This window comes from Neolamprologus multifasciatus, chromosome 12 (genome assembly GCF_963576455.1).
Source record: "Neolamprologus multifasciatus chromosome 12, fNeoMul1.2, whole genome shotgun sequence".
Taxonomy (NCBI): Eukaryota; Metazoa; Chordata; class Actinopteri; order Cichliformes; family Cichlidae; genus Neolamprologus; species Neolamprologus multifasciatus.
The window spans coordinates 28,789,456-28,800,102 of NC_140450.1; the positions used below are offsets into that span (position 1 = coordinate 28,789,456).

General features: G+C 40.7%; 1 protein-coding gene and 1 long non-coding RNA gene across 2 annotated transcripts in view; one reads left to right on the top strand and one right to left on the bottom strand.

The window, feature by feature from the left end:
* The window catches only part of LOC146507221 (tetraspanin-4-like), a 547,388-nt gene that overhangs the window by 69,870 nt on the left and 466,871 nt on the right, over positions 1 to 10,647 (bottom strand). The window lies entirely within an intron of this gene.
* LOC146507225 (uncharacterized) lies at positions 8,691 to 9,682 on the top strand. Its single transcript, XR_014877365.1, has 2 exons — positions 8,691 to 8,806; positions 8,858 to 9,682. It is a non-coding gene; the product is annotated as an uncharacterized LOC146507225 (long non-coding RNA).

Sequence of the window (10,647 nt, forward strand, 5' to 3'; positions counted from 1 at the left end):
CCATTTACATGCACAAATTGGAGTCTATTAGATAGATATGATACAAACCACTGCAGTGCAGTACCTGTAATACCTACAGCATGTTCTAATCGCTCTAATAAGATATTATGGTCAAGAGTATCAAATGCTGCACTAAGGTCTAGCACGACAAGCACAGAGATGAGTCCACTGTCAGAGGCCATAAGAAGATCATTTGTAACCTTCACTAAAGCTGTTTCTGTGCTGTGATGAGCTCTGAAACCTGACTGAAACTCTTCAAATAAACCATTCCTCTGCAGATGATCTGTTAGCTGTTTGACAACTACTCTTTCAAGGATTTTTGATATGAAAGGAAGGTTGGAGATTGGCCTATAATTAGCTAAGACTGCTGGGTCTAGAGATGGCTTTTTGAGTAAAGGTTTAACTACAGCCAGCTTGAAGGCCTGTGGTACATAGCCGATTATTAGAGATAGGTTGATCATATTTAAGATCGAAGAATTAATCAATGGCAGGACTTCTTTGATCAGTTTTGTAGGAATGGGGTCTAAAAGACACATTGATGGTTTGGAGGAAGTAATTATTGAAGTTAACTCAGAAAGATCAATTGGAGAAAAAGAGTCTAACTTAACATCAATGGTACTAAGAGTAGCTGTAGATAATATTACGTCTGTGGGATAATTATTGGTAATTTTTTCTCTAATGATAAAAATTTTATTTGTGAAGAAGTTCATAAAGTCATTACTAGTTAACGTTAAAGGGATGGTTGGCTCAAAAGAGCTCTGACTTTTTGTCAGCCTGGCTACAGTGCTGAAGAGAAACCTGGGGTTGTTCTTATTTTCTTCAATCAGTGACGAATAGTAAGATGTTCTGGCTTTGCGGAGGGCTTTCTTATAAAGCAACAAACTATTTCTCCAGGCTAAATGATGATCCTCTAAATTTGTGACACGCCATTTCCTCTCCAGATTACGAGTCATCTGCTTTAGGCTACGTGTTTGAGAATTATACCACGGAGTCAGGTACTTCTGATTAGAGACCTTAGTTTTCACTGGAGCTACAGTATCCAGAGTCGTACGTAGTGAGGAGGTGAAATTATTAACAAGATAATCGACCTCTGTTGGGGTAGCGTTCAGATAGCTGCTCTGCTCTATGTTGGTACAGGCCATTGACGATGATAACAGTGGGTGGATTATATTCTTAAACTTAGTTACAGCGCTTTCAGAAAGACATCTACTTTGATAAAGTCTACTCTCCACTGCTGTGTAATCAATTATTGTAAATGTAAATGTTATCAGGAAATGATCAGACAGGAGAGGGTTTTCAGGAAACACTGTTAAATGTTCAGTTTCTATGCCATTGTTAAAACAAGATCTAGAGTGTGATTAAAGTGGTGGGTGGGTTCTTTTACATTTTGAGAGAAACCAATTGAGTCTAATAACAGATTAAATGCCATGTTGAGGCTGTCATTTTTAGCATCTACATGGATGTTAAAATCACCCACAATAATTATTTTATCTGAGCTCAGAACTAAATTAGATATAAAGTCTGAGAAATCAGACAGAAACTCTGTGTAAGGCCCAGGTGGACGATAGATGACAACAAGTAAGACTGGTTTCTGAGTTTCACAGCTGGGGTGGACAATGTTAAGCATCAGGCTTTCAAATGAATTAAAAGTCTGTCTTGGTCTTTCATTAATTAATAGACTGGTGTGAAAAAATTGCTGCCACACCGCCCCCTCGACCTGTGCTTCGAGATTTCTGGTAGTTAGAATGACTCGGGGGTGTTGATTCATTTAAACTAACATAATCATCCTGCTGCAACCAGGTTTCTGTAAGGCAGAGTAAGTCAATTTGTTGATCAATTATTAAGTCATGTACTAACAGAGACTTGGAGGAGAGAGACCTAATATTTAATAATCCACATTTCACTGTTTTACTCTTTGGTTCAGATGTGGATACTGTATTGTTCTTTCTTTGTAATTGTTCATGTTTAAGTTGTTTGTTGCTGGTTTTTAGTTTGTTTTTTGTCTTTTTGGAAGCTGACACAGTCTCTATGGAGATGGGTTTTTGGGTGGGTAGCAGGAGGAGAGAAGCTGCAGAGAGGCGTGTAAGACTGCAACTCTGCTTCCTGGTCCCAACTCTGGATAGTCATATTTTGGGGGGTTTAATAAATTTGTCCATATTTCTAGAAATGAGAGCTGCTCCATCCAAAGTGGGATGGATGCCGTCTCTCCTAACAAGACCAGGTTTCCTCCAGAAGGTTTGCCAATTATCTATGAAGCCCACATCGTTTCTGGGACACCACTCAGACAGCCAGCAATTTAAGGAGAACATGCGACTAAACATGTCACTCCTGGTCTGATTGGGGAGGGGACCAGAGAAAACTACAGAGTCCGACATTGTTTTAGCAAAGTTGCACACCGATTCAATATTGATTTTAGTGACCTCCGATTGGCGTAACCGGGTGTCATTACTGCCGACGTGAATTATGATTTTACTGAATTTACGTTTACCCTTAGCCAGCAGTTTTAAATTTCCTTCAATGTCGCCTGCTCTGGCCCCTGGAAGACAATTGACTATGGTTGCCGGTGTCTCTAGCTTCACATGTCTGAGAACAGAATCACCAATTACCAGAGTTTGACCCCCGGCAGGTGTGTCACCGAGTGGGGAAAAACGGTTAGACACATGAACCGGTTGGTGGTGTACCTGGGGCTTCTGTTTAGGACTATGCTTCCTCCTCACCGTCACCCAGCCGCCCTCTTTCCCCAGCTGCTTGGGGTCTGCCGGGGAACAGCTAGCGGGGCCTACCCTATCTTCGGCTGCACCAGCTACAGGGGCCTGGCTAGCTACGGGTGAATGAAGGGTGCGAAGCCGAGTCTCCAATTCAGTAATCCTGGCCTCCAGAGCTGCAAATATGCTACATTTGTTACAGATATCATTACTGCTAAAGGAGGCCGAGGAGTAACTAAACATCTGACACAATGAGCAAGAAAGTGCAGGAGGGACAGGTGAAGTGGCCATGGTGCTAACGAGTCGGCTACGAGCTAAGCTAAGCTAGCAGAACAGTACAGAGACAGTGAGTGAATACTTTGGCTATAAATTAGGTAGTGAGTACACAGAAAGTGTGCTTCGGATGAAGCACGTGAAGATTAAGCTTAAGCTCTGGAAACGTGGCAAGGACAAAAGCAATAAAACGTGGCCTTATCCCAGTTAAAACGAGTTAACTGTAGTGATGGGTCGTTCGCGAACGAAATGGCTCTTAGAGCCGGATCTTTGACGTGAACGACGCGAGTCCTTATTGCGAGCTGTCACGTGGGTTTTTTTTGTTTTTTCTTTCTCTCAGCCTCTCTCTCGCACTTTTTTTCTGCTTCACTCAGCACTCGAGCCTTGTGCTTTACGCTGGGCAGAGGGGGGAGGGGCGGTAGTTACACTCAGTAGCACAGGAACAGAGCAGGAGGGAGAGAAAGAAAGTCAGGGGCAACAACGTCACATTAGAAAGGTATAGTAATCATCCACAACTATTTTCAGTTGCAGATGATAAAGGATTCAGAAAGTTTATTCATGCAGGTCCATATGACAGAGAATATGCATCTTCTTATTGTTTTCATATTTTAATTTATATTTAATTGTGTTGTGGTTTGCAGTGTTTTGTGTTGTTTCACTTTAAATTTGTAAAAGGAAAAAGCTGAAAATTTAAATAGTTAAAAGTTGAAATGTGAATAGTTGATTTTTGTATTATATGATTTATTTATTACATTTTATGTGGAGTGAATAAATAAAAGTATATTTACGGTGGCCCCTAGAGACAAAGCACGTACAAACTCCAAAACACATAAAAACACGTACAAACTCCAAAACACGTACAAAACACAACAGAAGGATCCAGGATGCGCACTGCGCCCTAGCTCCAGGATGCTAGGGCGCAGTGTTGAGCTTTTGTTACCTAGTGGCTACACAAGCCAGCAAGTACCAACGACCGGATTTGGTGTGTGGTAATAACAGGTAAATGAACATTGTTTTTAAATTATTTAAATATATATGAGTGCCTGTGTATAAATACACAAACAATACACGCATGCTTTCAATTGTGTAATTTAAGTGATCTAGTAGCTCTGCTTTGGAAGTTCAGTTAATGCTAGAAATGTGTTTTGGAGTTTGTACGTGTTTTGTCTCTAGGGGCCACCGCATATATTTATATATAAACATATATAAATAAAACCACTTTTTTTTACGTTAGTAATTCCTTTTGTGCATAATTTAATATTATTGTTAATAATAAATAAATTAAAGCAACAAAACAACCTGAAGAGCCGGTTCAGAGCGGGTCTTTTTAGTGAGCCAAACCGAAAGAGCCGGATCTCTAAAAAGAGCCGGAAATCCCATCACTAGTTAACTGGGATAAGGGTTAGAAATGAAGAATCTAATCTGTAAATACTTAAAGAAATGTTTTTTGGGGATTTGACATTTTGTATTTATGTATAAGGCCCCAAACTCCATCCATCCATTCACTTCCACTTATCCTTTTCTGGAGCCTATCCCAGCTGTCATAGGGCATGAGGCAGGGTACACCCTGGACAGGTCGCCAGTCTGTCGCAGGGCTAACACACAGAGACAGACAACCATTCGCGCTCACATTCACTAACCAATTAACCTATCCCCATAAACTGCATGTCTTTTGAGGGTGGGACGAAGCCGGAGTAGCCGGAGGAAACCCACGCAAACACGGGGAGAACATGCAAACTCCACACAGAAAGACCCCGGCCTGATGGTGAAATTGAACTCAGGACCTTCTTGCTGTGCGACAACAGTGCTAACCACCATGCCCAACTGCCCCAAGGCCCCAAACTGCTCTATTAAATCCTTTACTACAGGCACAGAAGTTTTTAGTTGCTTAAAAAATAAAATGACATCATCAGCAAATAAAGCAATTCTATGCTCCTTTCTACCAATCTTAACCTTATATTTGTCCACTGGTTCTAACAGCTATTGCCAAAGTTTCAATAGCTAAAAGGAATAAATGTGGAGATAATGGTGAACCCTGCGGGCACCCTCTTTTAATGTCAAATGGTTCAGAAATTATCTCATTAGTCATAACCAGTGTTGGGTAAGTTACTTTAAAATAGTAACTTAATTACATTACTAGTTACTTCTATCAAAAGTAACTCAGTTACTTCAAGTTACTCGTTACATTCAAAGTAACTAGTTACTAGGGAAAGTAACTTTGGTTTTACTCAGAATTCTCTTGCTTCCATAACTTTGCCAGTCTTCTAGCTTGCTTACTTGCCACAAGTGCACTGTGCCACCTACCAATAGAAAGGAAAAGATAATGTGCATATTTCCACGAGAGAAATCCCACGCCTGGACCGTCATTGACTGCTGCCATGATTCTAGCCTACGTCACAGCATCATGTGCGCCTTTTACATCAAATAAAAAAAACTGCAGTCGTGGTGCTTTGATTGTACTCAGAACTCGGAAATTCTGCCTTCTGAATAGGAAGATGTAGGTAACACCAGACTGCAGATGAGCTGCATACAGGGCTGGACTGGGACAAAAAATCGGCCCGGGCATTTTGACTAGAGACTGGCCCACCATTATAGGAAAAATCATAAAGCCTTTGAATGAAAACAAACGCTGTTGTGACAGTGATGTACACTGTTTTGATGGTATATATGCATCAATCTATCAATCGTTTGTTGTAAGATTCAGATAATTATTTTTTAAAGCGAGACATTTTAAATGAGAATAAGAAAGAAAAGTATTTCTTTGTGCCCACCTCTCCCTGTTAATGCCCTACCTGGACCCCCTGGCAAAACTTTGCATCTTCAGGTGCGGATCGCACCTGCACAGTTACCAGCTGTCAGCTACCTAAAAAAGGATCCTGGGGTTATTTGTCTCTCAAAAACAGTTCACAACTTCCCTTCAACTCATTTATGTCACCTAAAAGGTAAACCTGTTTCTCCATCACCTGTTCAGCTCTGATGATTCAGTAAGGACGTCTCCTAGTTTCATCTTCATGTTTCCCTCTCACCAGATAACCAAACCAATATTATGACCAGCAGCTTTTTTGCAGCTGTGGCTCCAGCAAACATCAGCTGATACTAGAAATTAATATTAAATAAATTCTAACAACAGCTGATCAAGCTTAAACGTGCTGCTGTTGTTTAACGCGACATCGGCTGGTTTCCTCTTTCTGGCGCAAAGTGGGCGATAAACAAACAAATGGTAAATGGTAAATGGCCTGTATTTATATAGCGCTTTACTAGTCCCTACGGACCCCAAAGCGCTTTACATATCCAGTCATCCACCCATTCACACACAGGTGATGGCAGCTACATTGTAGCCACAGCCACCCTGGGGCGCACTGACAGAGGCGAGGCTGCCGGACACTGGCGCCACCGGGCCCTCTGACCACCACCAGTAGGCAACGGGTGAAGTGTCTTGCCCAAGGACACAACAACCGAGACTGTCCAAGCCGGGGCTCGAACCGGCAACCTTCCGATTACAAGGCGAACTCCCAACTCTTGAGCCACGATTGCCCCATTCTCCCTGCAGCACGGACTACACTGCCTATGATGCTACATTCTTTAGAGCTATACCGGTAGCATTCTCCCTATTAGCTTAGCACAACAACAACAAAAGGCCTCTCTCACCCAGGAAACACGCAGAGAGAGAGCGTCACCCTGTAACCATGGCAACCGTAACGCTGCCACCTGGAACAACAGAACATAGCTGTCAAACAAAACCCAAACAGGCCTGACCCGCCACAATATGAAACAGGGAAGTACCGCCGTGTAATCCATTTATTTCAACAAAGTAACTGTATTCTAAATACCACCTTTTTAAACGGTAACTGTAACGGAATACAGTTACTCATATTTTGTATTTTAAATACATAACGGCGGTACATGTATTCCGTTACTCCCCAACACTGCATAGCACCCACCCAGCTGTATAGAAACTCCGTCATGCTAGCTAGTACGGAAAAAGTCAGAATAACGAAAATAAACTCCACCTAAACTTGGTTTATATCTGACCCAGATAGACTGCAGGTCATAACTTCTTACCTGAAGTTCAGTTCACACTTGGACCGGGGGCTGCTTCGGGTCTCTTTTCCTTCTGCGTCCCCTTTCCCTCATCCACCTGCTGGCCTCCACCACTTGCTAATGTTACAGAATCTGTGGAAGCTCCGCGATAGCCACCACATGAAGTAACGAGTAACGACCCTATCTAAATCCCAGTAATGACTAACGCGTTCCTGATTTTGGCATAATAACTAGTTACCGTGCTCGTTACCAAAATAATAACGTAGTTACTGTAACGCGTTACTTAATAACGCGTTAGTCCCAACACTGGTCATAACATGAGCTACAGAATAACAGTGTAGTAGCTTGATCCAAAATGATTTACCAAACCCAAATTTAACAATGACATAAAAGAGATATGGCCATTCGATTCTATCAAACGCCTTCTCTGCGTCGAGCGAGAGAATGGCTGTATCTTCCTGTTCACTTTGATTATGAAGAATGTTGAGGACTTGCCTTACATTATGTAAACCCTGCCTATATTTAACAAATCCATTTTGATCATCTTCTATAATAACTGGAAGAACATTTTCTAATCTTTTGAAGAGAATTTTACAGAGAATTTTAGTATCTGTATTGATTAAGCTTATAGGATGCATATTTTCACATTTTTTAATTTAGTTTTCAAGGTTTAGGAAGCAGTATTATCAAGGACTCCCTCAATGAGGCAGTAAGATTACCAGTATTAAAGCATTCTATATAGACATATCTAAGAGGGGCTGTCAAGGTCAGTTGGCCGTCCTTTTGGCCAGCTGTTTTACCAGCATTTAGAGCATTTAAATTCAAATTCAATAATATGAATTTGAATTTATTTATTTATTTCAATCAATCAATCAATCAATCAATCAATCAATCAATCAATCAATCAATCAAGGCTTTATTTGCCACGTGCAGGTTGCCCTGCAGTGGGACCCCCCCCCCCCGACCTTACACACACAACACAGACATCACATGGGGATACAGGTCAGAGATCGGTAGCGTTACAGAAAAAAACCCCCACTGAAATATACACTACAATGGGAAAGTACAAGAGGAAAAAAAGAGACCTCGGCTCATGCTGGGCTCTTGTGGGAGGACAGCATGAGAACAGGAAACAAAAAAACTCCTCTGCACAAAAAAGCACATAAATGTCCACAGCACAACATTATGGAACACGAGACAAGCAACAGGGTTGGGTGGGGGGTGAGGAGTAATCCGAAGCAAACACAGCAGCCATCCTGCCCAGCGCTACCATTCCAGCGCGGGCTCAGACCCGCCGTGTTCCCAGGAGGGAACAAGCATCGAAGGCATTTGGAAAGGGAGGGGGGATGAGTGTGTGCATATCAGTGTGTATGTATGTGTGTGCGTGTTCAGAGTTCAGCTGAGACAGTGTCCTTCGCCCTGCCAGGCTAAGTAAACAGTCTTCCAGCCAACCCAGGTGGCCTTGCATGGAATGGGAAGAACAGTCTAAACACAGTCAGGGTGTTTTTGTTCGGCTCCAGCCTTGAGACTGCAGCTGGCGCCGAAAGGGTGTCCGCATGAAGTGATGGTGTTTTTTACTTTAGTGCGAACAACTCATATGAATTTCAAAGCTCTTCTAACAGTCCAACACTGGTCTCTCAATCTCCCATTGGAGAGCCGTGAGCTTCTCCATGATGTTATCAAACTTGTGCTCCGTGATGTTGTCATTCTTGTGCTCAAAGAGCCGATTCTGAGAACTCACGACCACAGTGAGCTTCTCCAAGATGTGATCCAATTTGCGCTCAGAGGTGTTATTCTGAGCGAGCCCCTCCAAGATGTAATCCAGTTTGCACTCAGAGATCTTAGCCGTAAGCTTCTCCAAGATCTTATCCATGCTGCACTCAATGAGCCCATTTTGAGAAACTCACGCCTCTTCCCATTGTTTCAATCCCAGCGGGCAGCCTTGTGGGGGTTTGAACAGCCGATTCCGCTTTCTTAATTCTTCGATAAGTCAGGGCCAAGCCAGCTCCGATCAGCAAGAACCCTGTTACCATGGTTCCAAATAGGTAGATATCTTCAGCACTCAGGCTCACCCAAGCCCAAACTTCTCGTTGAGAAAGGGGTGTCAATTAGAAAGGGGTGTCAATTTAAAAGGGACAGTGCAGTTTAACATAGTCCAAGTACAAAACATGAAACTGATGTAATACACATAAGTTTATAGCTATTGCTAATTTTCAACAATTGTCCCTTGTTGGGCTTACAATCAAAATAGATACATTTTACAATGAAATATACATTTTCATAAAACCAAAATACATCATAAATAAAACTACAATTAATAGACAATAAATTAAAAAATAAAAATCATTAATTAAAATGTATATTAATTTGCCCATCAACATTTTCTTTGACTTCCTCAGAAATTTTTGGTATATCAATTTTATCTAGAAATAAAGATTGCATTGTAGTTGCGTTGTTGTATTCAGAATCATATAATGTTTCATGAAACATTTTAAATGCATTATCTCTGATGGGTCTACTGTAATATTTTCATTTGAAATGTCAAGGTTTGTAATTACCTTTTTAGATTCCTGCTGTTTTATACGCCAGGCCAGAAGCTTGCTGGGTTTTTCACCTTGATCATAGAATTGTTGCTTTAATCTCAATAAATTTACAGCTGCTTTTGCGCTTGTCATTTCGTTATATTGCGTTCTCAATAGTAATAATTATTTTAAATTGTCCTCTTTATTTTGGCCTGATTGAAAGCTGGTCTCTTCTAACAGTTTTATTTTTTCTTCCAGATATTTTATCTTTTGATTTCTTTCTCTCTCTTTTTTTTTTACTAGTATAGCTTATGATTTGCCCTCTTAAGTATGCCTTGAAGGCTTCCCATCTTGCACTTGCCGGTGTTTGAATTGTGTTCAAAGTATTCATTAATTTGCTTGCCCCTGTGTCCTGTCTGGACCCAACTCCATTTAAAATGGTACATTTTCTCATGTTATACATTTGATCTGTTTTCTGTATACTACTGTGTGTAGAATATGAGTATATGATTTTTTAAAATGAATTTGTATGCCGAATAAGAATATAGCTCAATGACTAACAAGTAACAGAGGTCATGTAAATTAATACTGTGTTTTTAATGTTACAATAATAATACAATAAATAAGTGATAATAAAAAATATCACTTCAGAACAAGGTGAACAGATATTACTAAATACAACCATTTAATTTAAATTTTTATTAAAAACACCTGCATTGGAAATGAAGTTAACTGAACAGCACATTGTCCACTTTCATATAACCTGCATGGCAAGGACTGCGTTATTTCATGTAGAGGTGAAGAATCTAAAAAGTGCTTCTTGTAGTCTGTCTTCTAGGATGTGTAGCTTCAACACATCAGACTCCTGTCAGAAACATCCAGTGTCACATTATTAAGCAGTCTGAGCACAGCAATTATGAATTTTCCTTCCTATCTTTCCTTGACCTCAAGAAGTCTTCTGTTGAGGTCAAGAGAAAGTAATTAGTAACGTTTGGGCCTTTGAGATACATATGCAAGAAATCACGTTGTTATTTGTTTTTTTAACAAACTTTTTATTAATTTATTGTACACAAAAGATATTAATCAGCACCAAAACTGAACATGTA